We start from the raw sequence: 16,574 nt of genomic DNA, 5'->3' as shown, positions 1-16,574 counted from the left end.
AGAAATGAGGGACGCAGAATTGAAAGAACGCTGAAACTTTGGATGGTTCCAGCGTTGGAGAATGTTAAAGATATCGGAAGGGATGAAATCGTTCAGAAAATTGAAGATGGGAATGAGAACTTTAAAATCAAGGCATTTCTGGACTGAATCCCAATGTCGGTCAGTGAACACAGGAGGCAGGGTCGACAGGCAGCCTGGAGTGAATAAGATCCAGGGACAGCAGGGTGTGACTGCAAGTCAGGCAGGTAAAGGGAACCAGCAGTCAGGAACTCAGGAGCCTCAGCCCTTGACCCTGTCCAACAGGTACGAGGCACTTGCTCCCTGTGTGGATGGCAAACAGGGCTGCAGGAAGGATGAGTCAGCTGACCAAGGCACCATGGTTCAGCAGGCCATTCAAGGGGAGGAAGTAAATAGGCAAGTTGTAGTTGTAGGGGATTCTATTATCAGGGGGATAGATAGTATCCTTTGTGAGCAGGATAGAGTGTCCCGCATGGTATGTTGCCTGCCCGGTGCTAGGGTGCGGGACATCTCTGACCGGCTTGAAAGGATACTGGAGAGGGAGGGGGAGGATCCAGTTGTTGTGGTCCATGTTGGTACCAACAACATAGGCAAGTCTAGGAAAGAGGACCTGTTTAGAGATTATAAAGAGCTAGGATTCAAATTAAAAAACAGGTCCTCAAGGGTCATAATCTCCGGATTACTGCCCGAGCCACGTGCAAATTGGCATAGGGAGGCAAGAATAAGGGAAGTTAACACGTGGGTGAAAGAGTGGTGTGGGAAAGAGGGGTTCTTTTTCATGGGACACTGGCATCAGTTTTGGGGCAGGGGGGACCTATACCGTTGGGATGGTCTCCACCTGGACCGAGCTGGGCTCAGTGTTCTGGCGAAGAGAGTAAATGGGGTGGTCAATAGGACTTTAAACTAGAGATTGGGGGGGAAGGGAAAGTCAGGGAACCAAGAGGTGAAGGAATCAGTGGGAAGCGTAGCTGCTTAGGATTACAAAAAATCACGAAAAGACAGCGCTCAGGAGAGGTTCCGATAGTCCCCATCTCACAAAATATGACACAGCGTCTGGAAAGTCTCAGTAAACCAAGGTCCACCACACTACGAAAACAAAAAGGGACGGTCAATAGGGAATTAAAGGTGCTATATTTAAATGCCCGCAGTGTCCGGAACAAGGTAGATGAGCTTGTGGCCCAGATTGTGACTGGCAGGTATGATGTGGTAGGCATCACAGAGACGTGGTTGCAGGGGGTTCAGGACTGGCAGTTAAACATCCAGGGATTCATAACCTATCGAAAAGACAGAGAGGTGGGTAGAGGGGGCGGGGTTGCCTTGTTAATTAGAAATGAAATTAAATCAATAGCACTAAACGACATAGGGTCAGACGATGTGGAGTCTGTGTGGGTAGAGCTGAGGAACCACAAAGGCAAAAAAACCATAATGGGAGTTATGTACAGGTAATTACAGGCGCATGAGGGAGGAACTGACAAAAATCGACTGGAAGCAGAGCCTAGTGGGAAAGACAGTAGAACAGCAATGGCAGGAGTTTCTGGGAGTAATTGAGGACACAGTGCAGAGGTTCATCCCAAACAAAAGAAAGGTTATCAGAGGGGGGATTAGGCAGCCATGGCTGACAAAGGAAGTCAGGGAATGCATCAAGGCAAAAGAGAGAGCCTATAATGTGGCAAAGAGTAGTGGGAAGTCAGAAGATTGGGAAGGCTATAAAAACAAACAGAGGATAACAAAGAGAGAAATAAGGAAGGAGAGGATCAAATATGAAGGTAGGCTAGCCAGTAACATTAGGAATGATAGTAAAAGTTTCTTTAAATACATTAAAAACAAACGGGAGGCAAAAGTAGACATTGGGCCGCTCCAAAATGACGCTGGTAATCTAGTGATGGGAGACAAGGAAATAGCTGAGGAACTTAATAAGTACTTTGCGTCAGTCTTCACAGTAGAAGACATGAGTAATATCCCAACAATTCAGGAAAGTCAGGGGGCAGAGTTGAATATGGTTGCCATCACAAAGGAGAAAGTGCTAGAGAAACTAAAAGGTCTGAAAATTGATAAATCTCCGGGCCCAGATGGGCTACATCCTAGAGTTCTAAAGGAGATAGCTGAAGAAATAGTGGAGGCGTTAGTTATGATCTTTCAAAAGTCACTGGAGTCAGGGAAAGTCCCAGAGGATTGGAAAATCGCTGTTGTAACCCCACTGTTCAAGAAGGGAACAAGAAAAAAGATGGAAAATTATAGGCCAATTAGCCTAACCTCAGTTGTTGGCAAAATTCTAGAATCCATCGTTAAGGATGAGATTTCTAAATTCTTGGAAGTGCAGGGTCGGATTAAGACAAGTCAGCATGGATTTAGTAAGGGGAGGTCGTGCCTGACAAACCTGTTAGAGTTCTTTGAAGAGATAACAAATAGGTTAGACCAAGGAGAGCCAATGGATGTTATCTATCTTGACTTCCAAAAGGCCTTTGACAAGGTGCCTCACGGGAGACTGCTGAGTAAAATAAGGGCCCATGGTATTCGAGGCAAGGTACTAACATGGATTGACGATTGGCTGTCAGACAGAAGGCAGAGAGTTGGGATAAAAGGTTCTTTCTCAGAATGGCAACCGGTGACAAGTGGTGTCCCGCAGGGTTCAGTGTTTGGGCCACAGCTGTTCTCTTTATATATTAACGATCTAGATGACGGGACTGGGAGCATTCTGGCCAGGTTTGCCGATGATACAAAGATAGGTGGAGGGGCAGGTAGTATTGAGGAGGTGGGGAGGCTGCAGAAAGATTTAGACAGTTTAGGAGAGTGGTCCAAGAAGTGGCTGATGAAATTCAACGTGGGCAAGTGCGAGGTCGTACACTTTGGAAAAAAGAATAGAGGCATGGACTATTTTCTAAACGGTGACAAAATTCATAATGCTAAAGTGCAAAGGGACTTGGGAGTCCTAGTCCAGGATTCTCTAAAGGTAAACTTGCAGGTTGAGTCCGTAATTAAGAAAGCAAATGTAATGTTGTCATTTATCTCAAGAGGCTTGGAATACAAAAGCAGGGATGTACTTCTGAGGCTTTATAAAGCACTGGTTAGGCCCCATTTGGAGTACTGTGAGCAATTTTGGGCCCCACACCTCAGGAAGGACATACTGGCACTAGAGCGGGTCCAGCGGAGATTCACACGGATGATCCCAGGAATGGTAGGCCTGACATACGATGAACGTCTGAGGATCGTGGGATTATATTCATTGGAGTTTAGGAGGTTGAGGGGAGATCTGATAGAAACTTACAAGATAATGAACGGCTTAGATAGGATGGACGTAGGGAAGTTGTTTCCATTAACAGGGGAGACTAGGACGCGGGGGCACAGCCTTAGAATAAAAGGGAGTCACTTTAGAACAGAGATGAGGAGAAATTTCTTCAGCCAGAGAGTGGTGGGTCTGTGGAATTCATTGCCACAGAGGGCTGTGGAGGCCGAGACGTTGAGCGTCTTCAAGACAGAAATTGATAAATTCTTGATTTCTCGAGGAATTAAGGGCTATGGGGAGAGAGCGGGTAAATGGAGTTGAAATCAACCATGATTGAATGGTGGAGTGGACTCGATGGGCCGAATGGCCTTACTTCCGCTCCTATGTCTTATGGTCTTATGGTCTATGACTGAGCATGGGGAAATACATTTCTCACTGTGCAGCCCCACTTCCATTCAGCAGTTAAACAGTTAATGTGTTCACCTTTAAAGTTATCAGATCCTGCATTGAAACATCTGACACTGGCCCTTTGTTTGAAAGTCTAAACATAAGAAAATCGATGGAGTTTTTAAACAGTTTCAGGTTGAAACCCAGTGATTCGTTCTGGAGGCATGACTCCGATTGAACTCACTGTGTGACAGCAATTAATTACAAATTGTTTGTAACTAACTTTGTTCACAGTTCAAAGAGTTTTTAAATTGGCTCAATGATGTGTTTTCTGAATAGCAACTTCCAGTCGGAGGACAGAGACAGAGACAGAGTCGTTTCAGCACAGCAGGAACCATTCAACCCATCGAGATGTAATACAAATCTCAAATTACAGAGATCAGATCCAATTACTGAACTGTGATTTGCTGAAAGAAAACCAGGAACAACATTACGTTTGGTAGCAAAGAGTTAACAAAGAGAAAACTAGCAGACTCCACACGGAAGCAGAGAATCTGCAGGTCAAGGTAAGATTTGTCTGCTCCTGTACTTTATGTATTTCTTTATTTTAAACCATTTTCTCAGTCAGATTATTTTACATGGGCTGTTGTAGCCATTCCCCTTCCATGAGGTTTTATACAGTGACTGAGCTGGAGCAGTGATGAAGGTGATCTGTTTAACAGTGAGGCTCCCAGAATCAGACCATGCCTGTTCCACACCATTATTTTCATTTTTAAGAGGGATGGAATGAGGTGAATCAGAGCATTCCCACATCCCAGTTCAGACCGGGCTGGGCCCTGGACCTTCCTCGATATGGGTTTTTGTAATTACAGGGAATTAATTTTAGAGCTCTGGCGCCCTCAACGCTACGACAACGGATGAATGAACACTGCTCGACAATTATCAGGCAAGAGTGTTCTCTTCCTGTTGGGGAACACTTCAGCGGTCACGGGCATTCACCTCTGATCTTCGGGTAAGCGTTCTCCAAGGCAGCCTTCACGACACACGACAACGCAGAGTCGCTGAGCAGAAACTGATAGCCAAGTTCCGCACACATGAGGATGGCCTCAACCGGGATCTTGGGTTCATGTCACACTATCTGTAACCCCCACGACTCGCCTGGGCTTGCAAAATCTCACTAACTGTCCTGGCAGGAGACAATACACACCTCTTTCATATGTGCTTAACCCTGTCTCCACTCACATTGTCTGTACCTTTAAGACTTGATTAACTGTAAAAACTCGCATTCCAATCATTATTTTGTAAATTGAGTTTGTGTCTTGATATGCCCTGTTTGCAAACAGAACTCCAACTTACCTGGCGAAAGAGCAGCACTCCGAAAGCTAGTGGCTTGTGCTACCAAATAAACCTGTTGGACATTAACCTGGTGTTGTGAGACGTCTTACAGTGTTTACCCCAGTCCAACGCCGGCATCTCCACATCATGCCCTCAACATACAGAGTTTAGCTGCACAGTCTGCATTTCCCTGCTCCAACCAATACTCGGGGGATGACCGCACTCTCAAGTGTTTGGTTAAAAGTCAAAATATCAGATGTACACTGTGACTTTTTGTAATGTTACAGATAGAAATTCACTGCACATACTGAATTGGAAATGATAACCTCTCTAATCAGCCTCAAACATTGTTTCTAGCTGAATTGGGTGCAGACTTGTCAAACTGGTTCAATTGGTTACTCTCTCCTATAAATAGAAACCTCGAAATAATCTCATAACTTTTACCAGAGGGTGAAACTCAGACACGGGTATTATAAACAGGGTCAGCTCAGATGATTAGTATGATTTCTACTGAGATAACCAGGCTGCATTGAATTGACAAAGGCAGAACCTGCACAGTGACAGTAAAGCCGGTGTGGTTGAGGTCAAGTGGGAATGTAGTTTCTGAACTGATTGTGAAGTATCTCTTTCTTCCTTCCATTTAAATGTGTCGCCTCCCAGGGAGATTATTCTCCTCCACTCCCTGCAGTGAATCCATCCTTTGCGGCTGTAGCTATTATCTAACTGTGAGCTCCCGCAGTGAATCCATCCTTTGAGGCTGTAGCTATTATCTAACTGTGAGCTCCCCGCAGTGAATCCATCCTTTGCGGCTGTAGCTATTATCTAACTGTGAGCTCCCCGCAGTGAATCCATCCTTTGTGGCTGTAGCTATTATCTAACTGTGAGCTCCCCGCAGTGAATCCATCCTTTGCGGCTGTAGCTATGATCTAACTGTGAGCTCCCCGCAGTGAATCCATCCTTTGCGGCTGTAGCTATGATCTAACTGTGAGCTCCCTGCAGTGAATCCATCCTTTGCGGCTATAGCTATTGTCTAACTGTGAGCTCCCTGCAGTGAATCCATCCTTTGCGGCTGTAGCTATTATCTAACTGTGAGCTCCCCGCAGTGAATCCATCCTTTGTGGCTGTATCTATTATCTAACTGTGAGCTCCCTGCAGTGAATCCATCCTTTGCGGCTATAGCTATTATCTCGCTGTGAGCTCCCGCAGTGAATCCATCCTTTGCGGCTGTAGCTATTATCTAACTGTGAGCTCCCGCAGTGAATCCATCCTTTGCGGCTGTAGCTATTATCTAACTGTGAGCTCCCCGCAGTGAATCCATCCTTTGCGGCTGTAGCTATTATCTAACTGTGAGCTCCCCGCAGTGAATCCATCCTTTGCGGCTGTAGCTATTATCTAACTGTGAGCTCCCTGCAGTGAATCCATCCTTTGTGGCTGTAGCTATTATCTAACTGTGAGCTCCCGCAGTGAATCCATCCTTTGCGGCTGTAGCTATTATCTAACTGTGAGGTCCCGCAGTGAATCCATCCTTTGTGGCTGTAGCTATTATCTCACTGTGAGCTCCCGCAGTGAATCCATCCTTTGCGGCTGTAGCTATTGTCTAACTGTGAGCTCCCCACAGTGAATCCATCCTTTGCGGCTGTAGCTATTGTCTAACTGTGAGCTCCCCGCAGTGAATCCATCCTTTGCGGCTGTAGCTATTATCTCACTGTGAGCTCCCCGCAGTGAATCCATCCTTTGTGGCTGTAGCTATTATCTCACTGTGAGCTCAGGCAGTGAATCCATCCTTTGCGGCTGTAGCTATTATCTAACTGTGAGCTCCCGCAGTGAATCCATCCTTTGCGGCTGTAGCTATTGTCTAACTGTGAGCTCCCCACAGTGAATCCATCCTTTGAGGCTGTAGCTATTATCTAACTGTGAGCTCCCCGCAGTGAATCCATCCTTTGCGGCTGTAGCTATTATCTAACTGTGAGCTCCCGCAGTGAATCCATCCTTTGTGGCTGTAGCTATTATCTCACTGTGAGCTCCCGCAGTGAATCCATCCTTTGCGGCTGTAGCTATTATCTCACTGTGAGCTCCCGCAGTGAATCCATCCTTTGTGGCTGTAGCTATTATCTCACTGTGAGCTCAGGCAGTAACTGAGAAACAGTTTATTCAACACTGGGACCCTCACAGCTCAACTTGTTTCTATTCTCCACCATCGCTCTCATTTTGAATAAGAGGTGATGGGATTAACCAGGGACAGGGAGCACAGGGTCTCCACAGACAGTGAAGAGATTGTGGGAGGACCTTCTTGGGGCACAATGTGAGATAATACTCTTTGGATTTAAAAGCGACAGATTTGAATGGAGTAGGAAATGAATGACAGATGGTCATGCTGAGACTGATTCTTGATACAGAAATCAGTATATGTTGGATTCAGTTTGAATAAGTTTTTACAGGTCGCTATAATGAGGTTAGTTGGAGCTCAGTGTGTTCAGCTTTGAATTCCATTCCAAGCGCCCACAATGGCTCCAGGTGGAGCTGAGCTGTAATTGTTAGGTTAATACCTGAGGTGCAGCGACTGAGCTGCTGATAGACTAGTTCAACTGGTTATATTTCTGAGGATGAATTCGCATTGGGTATAATTTAATATTCTGCCCCCATTTTTTTATCTTACTCTGTAAGATCCTGTCAATTCCATTCATTAAAATGATGATAAATCCTGTTAAAGGAAAGAAAGCACTGTTCATGTTCTGAAAGATTGATGGGTAGGAAACAAATACCCGTTCAGTAATACAGCGGGTTACTTGTGGTACCATCAGGATTGAATTGTTAGATCAAACAGTGCGTTAAACTGGGAGGGGATGGTTTGAATCTTTTCTGGTTCAGAACAGACCCCGACATCCTTGAAGGGAATTAGAGAAATGATTGTAGGAAGAAGATGTCAGAGTGAGAAAAATTGAACCTTGTTCTCACAAAAAGCCAGTGCAGATATCAGAGCCTGCTGATTGAGTTTTAAACTATTTTAATATCCATGAAAATAAATAATATCAAGGTGTAGTAATCTTACCAAGGCCAGTTTTCCATCACCATACACCCATTTATTTACAGCGGCAGTTGAGTGCCATTCGACTGCTGTAGAGTGTAAATAAGCCCTGAGTCAACAACTGCTGGCCTGTGTGGAGCCAACTGATTTTAACGCCCCCTTCCCTCACCTCCCCCCTCCCCCACCAGCTGCTCCTTCCCTAGGGGAGCTGATACTCAGAGGAAAAGAGGTCCAGCAGAGATCTATTGATGATTCCCCATGGCCATCATAACATCCCTCTCTCCCCCCGCAATTCAATTTATTCCCTGCACCCCCACCAGCAAGCATCCTTTCTGCTGCTTAGTGACCGGCCTTGGGTCAGCTGGAGGTCGGACCAGATCAGTGGGTGTGAAGTGGATGGGGGACCTTTGCTTCTGGAGAAAGTGTGGCAAAGTCACCGATCTGGTTCCTTTTGAGGCCCCGCTTCACCAGGGGCACTGGACTTCTGCACTTCCATGTCGGAGTCCGTAGCAGGAGACTAAGGAAATCTGGCATATCCGCTACAACTTTCACCAACCTTTACCGATGCACCATAGAAAGCATTCTTTCTGGTTGTATCACAGCTTGGTCTGGCTCCTACGTTGTCCAAGACTGCAATAAACTGCAAAGAGTCGGGAATGTAGCCCAATCCCATCACGCAAACCAGCCACTGACACTGTCTACACTTCACGCTGCGTCGGCAAAGCAGTCAGCATAATAAAGGACACGACGCACCCCAGACATTCCCTCTTCCCCCTTCTTCCGTTGGGAAAAGTATATAAAAGTCTGAGGACATGTACCAACCGATTCAAAAACAGCTTCTTCCCTGCTGCCATCAGACATTTGAATGGACCGACCTCGCATTAAGTTGATCTTTCTCTACACCCTCGCTATGTCTGTAACAGTACATTCTGCACTCTTTCCTTTCATTCTCTATGAACAATATGCTTTGTCTGTATAGCGAGCAAGAAACAATACTATTCACTGTATCTGAATACATATGACAATAACAAATCAAATCACTTGGAGGGGCCAGCGTGTGTTCGATCTCCATTTATGGCTCGTCGCTGGCAGTGGCCATGCCTGTGACTGGTACTGTGGCCTGTACTGACACAGGTTCTCTATTCTGGTGATGGTTCAGGTGCTTCCTGATAATCTTGACCTGCACTTGGACTTTGTACAACATGAGCCCTGTCTTTTCTGTTATAATCTTGGGGGTCCAATGGTTGCCGTCCTTGAAGTTCCTCACATGGACTGGATCATCGGTCTTAAATGCTCTTTCTGTTTGCACAGAATCCTGGTTCTTCTTCTGGGTCTTCTTCTGGGACTCCACCTTCCTTGCCAGGTTGATTGGCCATGCTAAATTGACCTGAATGTCAGGGGATGAGCAGAGTAAATATGTGGGGTTACTGGAATACGGTCAGGGTGGATTGTCATCGGGGCAGACTTGATGGGTCAAATAAACCCCTTCTTCAACCTCGGGATTTTATGAAACCCCAGATTGAAAATTAGGATAGTCTGATGAGACATTTTGTAACCTTCATTAATGTGTCCAATGAAAACACAGTAATTTAAACATTTCCAACACTCCTATTGAAATTCCCTGTTCGCTTCACTGGATGGACTGTCCCAGGATTGAGGAAATTGCCATTCTAATTGAAACATTTCCAACCGTCTTATTGAATCTTTCTTTCAGTTCTGGTTTGTGGGCTGACCTGGGAGTGAGAAAATTGTCGTTCTCGTTCACCTGGCACTATTCGTCACTTTTTTTTTCATTCCTGCTTTAATCAGATCTCCGGTGAATGCTGGATTGATTGAGAAAGTCCACAGCTGGAAGTAAGCAAGGAGTGTGGACTGCGGGACTAAGAGGTGAACCAGCACAGGATTGTGAGAGTGCCAACCAGAGAGAGACCTTGAGATTGAAAGAACTTCCATATATTTTCTGGAGAGGAAGGTGAGAGAAAGTTGCATTTATTCCGGTCCTGTTGACAGTGGGAAATCATGTTGCAGCTATATAAAACATTAGTTAGGCCGCAATCCTGCCTCTGAAGACTCTAACACTTGATTCAGGGTGCTGAGGTGTTCCTCCTCAGTTTTCCCTGTAATTAGATGTCATAAAAATGAACTGCTCCAGGAGGAAAATCTTGTAACAGATTATCCATTGTTCCCAGAACGTTTGAAATCAGAAACTCCAGGCCTCCAGGTAATCACGTGTACGCATAGTATCATCATATTTAATAACAGGAATATTTGATGCTCCCCAACTGAATGGACTCATCGAGTGGCTGCAAAGGCTTGGAATCAAACTCCTCCCCCACTTTACCTTTCATGGCGAAGGGCCCTGTCCTGTACTTGAAAAAGCGAGGAGGATAGCCTGTGGATCAACAAATATCTTCACTATAGAGCCACGCAATGTGCCCAGTTCATCAGAATATTTCTGAATGCCATCCTCTGTCACCTTTGTGTGCTTTATTTCATCCCAGTTCGACAGAACTTCACTGAGCCAGCCATGCCCTATAGATAAGGCTCCTTCCCTTTTACCACACGGACATGTGTTCTTCTTTTCTGTTGTGTGCAATGTCCATTTCTCACACGGGAAGCAATGAGATGGGCTCTCCGGTGTACATCTGCAGTTTGACCCCTGTCTGAGTAAGGGCTGGCGCTTGTTCGAGTCCCAAGTTGTCTTGTTGGTCTTTTCACTGATCACCGATGCAGAGGCTCCCGTGTCCATCACCATCTTGGTTTGCTTTCCACCGACCTCTGCTATTGCATAGATAGGTTTCACATGTCCCTCAATCGCATTAAACATGTTGTAAGAGTGCTCCTCGAGCAAAGAAAAGTACAACACAAGAACACGCCCTTCGGCGCTCCAAGCCTGTGCCAATTATGATGCGCTAAATGAACTGAAAAACACTTCTGCCCCTACTCGGTCTGTATCCCTCTATTCCCTCCCTATTCATGAACCCATCCAGATGCCTCTTAAATGTTGCTAATGTACCTGCATCAACCACCGCCTCTGGCAGCATGTTCCAGGTGCCAACCAATCTGCGTGAAAAACTTCCCCTGCACATCTCCCTTAAACTTACCCTCTCTCACATTGAACCCTTTTATTGACACTTGCACCCTGGGAAAACGCTGCTGAATTTGCACCATGTCGATGCATCTCATAAGTTTCTAAACCTCTATCAGGTCTCCACTGAACCTCTGGCTGTCCAATGAAAACAATCCTCGTTTATTCAACCTCTCACCACAGCCAACACCCTTGAGACCAGGCAACAGCCTGCTGAACCTTATTTGTGCTCTGCAAAGCTTCCACATTCTTCTGGTAGTGTGGCGACCAGAACTGTGTGCAATACTCCAAATGCCGCCTAACCAAGGTTTTTTATAGCTGCAACATGATTTGCCAACACTTGTACTCAATGCCCCGGCCATGTGTCTTCTCAATAACTATGGCCACCTATGTTGCCACTTTTAGGGAACTGTGGGCCTGCACGCCCAGATCCCTCTGTGTCTTAATGTTCCAAAGGGTTCTGCCATTTACAGTACAATTCACACACAAACATGATCCTCCAAAATGCACTACCTCGCATTCGTCCAGATTAAATTTCATTTGCCATTTGTGCCCAAATCTCCAATCTTTCTATATCCTGTTGTAAACTCAGCACTATTACGCTCTCCACCAATCTTCGTGTCACCCACAAACTTACTAATCAGACCACCCACGTTTCCTCCAAACAAAATAGGTCCCAGCACTGATCCCTGCAGAACACTACGAGCTACAGGTCACCATTCGGAAAAAAATACCCTTTCCCTGCTGTTCTCTGGGGTGAATTTTCCCGTTCCGCCCACCATGGGAATCGGAAAGCCGAGGGGTGGACCATGGAAAGGTCCGTTGACCTTGGGTTGGATTTTACAGTTTTGGGACGAGCGCAGCGTAACATCCTGCCGTCTGTCTTCTGTCACCAAGCCAGTTCTGTTTCCATCCAGCCAGCCCACCCGATTCCTTGTGATTTCGGTTGTTGTACCAGTCTGCCATGTGGGATCTTGTCAAACACCTTACTACAGTCCATATAAACGACATCCACAGCCCTTCCCTCATCAATTATCTTTGTCACCTCTTCAAAAACCTCAATCAAGTTGGTGAGACATGACTTCCCCCTACAAAACCATGCTGCCTGACACAAGCTAGTCAATTTCTTCCAAATGTGCACAGATCCTCACCAAACGCTTCTCCACCACAGACGTTAGACTCACCAACCCTTGATTTCCTGGATTATGCCTGCTTTCTTTCTGAAACAAGGGATCAACAATGGCTATTCTCCAGTCCTCTGGAACCTCGCCTGTGGTTAAAGTGGATGTGAAGATATATTTTTACTCCCCTATTTCTGTCCTCCCACACTAAACTGGGGTTGATCCCATCTGGCCCCGGGGACTTGTCTACCTTAATGTAATTTAGGATACCTACCACTGCCTTCTTTGATATATTGACATTCCCTAGAGTGTTCACACACCTATCCTTGGCCTCAACATACTTCACGTCCATCTCCTTGATGAATATGGATACAAAGTACTCATTAAGGATCTCACCGCCTTCCTGTGACTCCACGCATAACTTCCCTCTATTGCCCATGAGTGGGCCTATTCTTTCTTGGGCTACCCTCTTGCTCCAAATACATGCATAAAAGTCTTGGGATTCTCCTTCTCCCTGTTTGCTAAAAATGTTTTATGGCCCCTTTTAGCCCTCCTAATTTGGCGTTTAAGTTCCTTCCTATTTTCTCTCTACTCCTCAGGGACTTTGTCAGTTTTTTAGTTGCCTGGATCTATTGTATGTTTTCTTTTTGACTGAGCTTACAATTTTCTTTGTCATCCATGGTTCCCAAATTCTGGCATTTCCATCCTTCATTTTTCCGGGTCAGGCCCGTCCTGCATTTCAATCAGTTGGCCTTTAAAAGCTTCCCAGATGCCAGACATGGATTTGGCCTCAAAGAGCCGCTCCCAGTCCGCATTCCCCTGTTCCTGTCTAATTTGGATGTATTTGTCCCGCGTCCAATAGAACCAAGGGCCACTCTTGTCCTTATCCATTACTACCTGAAGTCTTATGGAATTATATGGAATCCTTTGCTCCTGTATGTGCTCTGAGCTCTCCAGGGGATGTGTAGCTGACTGATGCTTTTTCAAATTTGAATTCCCTTGCTCCGCCTTCGACTTGCTCTTAGCATCTTTGCAGCTCTTTGTTAAACGCCCCTTTTTTGTTGCAGTGGTGACAAACAGCATCAAAACATTTGCAATGATCCACATAGTGTGTCCCTCAACACCTGACACATTCTATTGCTTTCACCTTTCTTCTTGCTGCCTCTTTTGTTACTTGATGCAGTGCCCCCTCCTGCTCACCACCATTGGTCTTCTGGATATCTTTTGCATTGCAGCCATTTCCATGCACTGAGAAATTTCTGCGGCCCTCTTGAAAGTCACTGTGGCTTCACCCAATAACTGATGCTGGCTCGGTGTGGGCGAGGCCGGGTCATTGGGGTTGATGAGGAATAAACCCGGATCTGTTCAGATGACCAGATGTGTATTACAGAGCCTCGCTAGAATGATATTGTAAATTTAGTGTTAAATTGAAGAGACCCATAAGGGAGAATGAATTTGTACTTTGGGATATTTTTTTCACAAAGTCAGACACACTGGAAATCTGAGTTGTTCTGAGATTGAGTGAAACGGGTAACTGCATTTTACATTGCTGGTTTTAAACCTTGGTTGTAAATTATTGCTGTTGATTAACTTCCAATTCTAATTTGAAGAAATTAAATGTCTGAATCACTTTTCCATTTCCATATTGGAGAAAGGAGAGGACAATAGCTGAGTTTGATTAGGGATACAGGTACAGGGACACAGACACTGACACATCCACACGAGTGGAGAATATGGAGCCACGTGCATTTGTATAGCACCTTTAACGTAGCAAAACATCCCAAGACACTCGACAAGAGAACAATTCAGTGGGAAAACAAATACATAAAACATTCGAAGGGGTCGCTGGGCAGGTGACTAATTTTAGTCAGATTGTTAATCTTTTTAAGGTGAATCTGAGAAGGGGGAAAAGTAAAGCAGCCGAGAGGCTTCGGGAGGGAATTCCGGAGTTCAGGACTTGGCCTGGATTGTGGACAAATTATCCTCAAGATACACAACTTGTCAGACTGGGCAAGGTAGAGATGTTGCTGGCTTCTGGGGCTGCTGTAGGCTACATGAATAGGAAGAGAGGGGCCATGGAGAGATTGAACAGCTAGTTTGAGCATTTTAAAATTGAGGTGTTGTCAGGCTGTGAGACAGTGAGAGTTGGTGAACACAGGTGAATGAACTGAGACGTGGTGTGAGTTAGTCAGGATTCAGGAAGCAGAGTTTCAGAGCAGTGAGAATGTGGAGCTGGATATCAGCAGCTTGCATGTTGAACCTGCTGCCAGGTTACCGAGGGGCAGCATGTTGATGAGGAATAGAAGAGGGCCAATGATAGAGATAATGATGTGGGAGTGGCAAGAGAAAGCAATGTCAATAAGTCTCTGGATGGAAAGTAATAGATAAGAATTGAACCAGGGGCCTTTGATGCATTTCCACTCAGCTGGACGACACGAGGGAGGAGTTGGAGAAGGATAACATGGTCAAGGATGCTAAAGGTTGCAGACGGGTGAATGAAGATACTTCACTGACTTTTGTCAGAGTCGGGTAGGATAGTATTTGTGATTTTAACAGCAGCGGCAGGGTGCAAACTTAACTGTATGGAGCTCCTGCAAAAATGGTGCTGGATTTGGGAGGTAACAACATGTTCAATAACTTTGGAGAGAAAAGTGGAAACTGGAAATGGGGCAGAGGATTGAAAGGGAAAAGGATTTTTCAACGGACGTGATGATGGCAACTGGTACTTTGTGAAACAACTGTTACTAATATCACGGTAGCATATATGAGACTGTAATATTCTGAAATATATCTTGCGTATTAGTAACGATCTCAACGCCCTGCTTCTGATTTTAATATTTACACCTGATCCTGACATTGATGTTATCCTCATTACAGAGTCTCAGAATCAGGCAAGGCCTGTCAATATCATGGCTGAAGGTTCAAACAGGGGAGAATATCCAACAGCTTCATCAAAAATGAGAATGGACACAGGTAGGATCACAAAAATACAAATATAATTTCTATCCTGTCTGCAGCTCAAACAGGGACTGAGTGGAAAGTGGGAGAGAGTGACCATCTAGAGCAGGTTTATCCAAGGTTCGGCCTGAGGGGGCTGCGTGTGACTTGCAAAGTTCCTCTACGTGGTCCCAGAGAAAGTTTCCAAATTGTTGTTAAGAAGCTGAGTTTCAATTCAGGATTCTGCTTGGAGCTGATTCTCCAATCAGAGGTAATTTCTCTCTCCCATTGCTGCTGATTTGTCGACTATTATACTGTGATTGGGAGAAACAAACCACGATTGGTGGTGCAGTGAACAGCGTGCTGAAGGCTCGTGTGAGAAAGAAGCAAAGGCATCTCTGGGTGGGGCAAACTGCAGTGGGACTGGATCTCCCCAACATTCGCTGCGAATAGACTGACCAGTGAGTGGGAGTGAGGCATTGATTGGTGGGGTGGGGAAGGTGGGAGTGAGGCACTGGGTGGAGGGGTGTGGGGGAGTGAGAGACTGAGGGGGGTGTGTGGGGGTGTGTAGGGGGTGTGAGTGCACTCTGTGCACTGTTTCAGAGCACATTTCCACTCCGTCTGACAAAGGAGCAGCGCTCCGAAAGCTTATGGTATTTGCTACCAAACATACCTGTTGGACTTTAACCTGGTGTTGTGAGACTTCTTCCTTTGGGCAAGCCAGTTTTGGATCCACAGGGCAGCAGCCCCTTGGGTCCCATACCCTCTCACTTTTTCTAGAAGGCTTGCATGGGGGACCTTATCGAACGCCTTGCTAAAATCCATATAAACCACATCTACCACTTTCCCTTCGTCAATGTGTTTAGTCACATTTTTGAAGAACTCCACAAGGCTCGGAAGGAATGATCTGCCTTTGACAAAGCCATGCTGAGTATTCTTGAGCATACTAAACCTCTCTAAATGCTCATAAGTCTTGTCCCTCAGGATCTTCTCCATCAGCTTACCAACCACTGAGGTTAGACTCACCGGTCGGTAATTTCCTGGGCTATCCCTCGTCCCCTTCTTGAAAATAGGAACCACATCCGCAATACTCAAATCCTCCGGCATCTCTCCCGTCTCCATCGACAACGCAAAGATCATTGCCAGAGGCTCTGCAATCTCTTCCCTCGCCTCCCACAGTAACCTGGGGTACATCCCATCCGGATCCGGCAACTTATCTATCTTGATGCCATTCAAAGATTCCAGCACAACCTCTTTGTTAAAGTCCACATACTCAATCATTTCAGTCCACCGCAAGCCCACAGTACATCCACCCAGGTCCTTCTCCTCCGTGAAAACCGAGGCAAAATACTCATTCAGCACCTCTGCCATTTCTACTGGTTCCGTACAGACTTTCCCGCCTTCACCTTTTATCGGCCCTATTCCTTCACGTCTCATCCT

The 16,574-nt window shown here is 45.7% G+C and overlaps 1 long non-coding RNA gene across 1 annotated transcript; it reads left to right on the top strand.

The window, feature by feature from the left end:
* The first annotated feature begins 4,005 nt into the window (after positions 1-4,005).
* On the top strand, positions 4,006-15,165 carry LOC144484383 (uncharacterized). The gene is made up of 3 exons (XR_013496081.1): positions 4,006-4,194; positions 9,798-9,960; positions 15,075-15,165. It is a non-coding gene; the product is annotated as an uncharacterized LOC144484383 (long non-coding RNA).
* Positions 15,166-16,574: the final 1,409 nt, after the last annotated feature.

This window comes from Mustelus asterias, unplaced genomic scaffold, assembly GCF_964213995.1.
Source record: "Mustelus asterias unplaced genomic scaffold, sMusAst1.hap1.1 HAP1_SCAFFOLD_102, whole genome shotgun sequence".
Taxonomy (NCBI): Eukaryota; Metazoa; Chordata; class Chondrichthyes; order Carcharhiniformes; family Triakidae; genus Mustelus; species Mustelus asterias.
The sequence above is the reverse complement of the archived record's forward strand: the minus strand, read 5'-3'. Positions and strand labels throughout refer to the sequence as shown.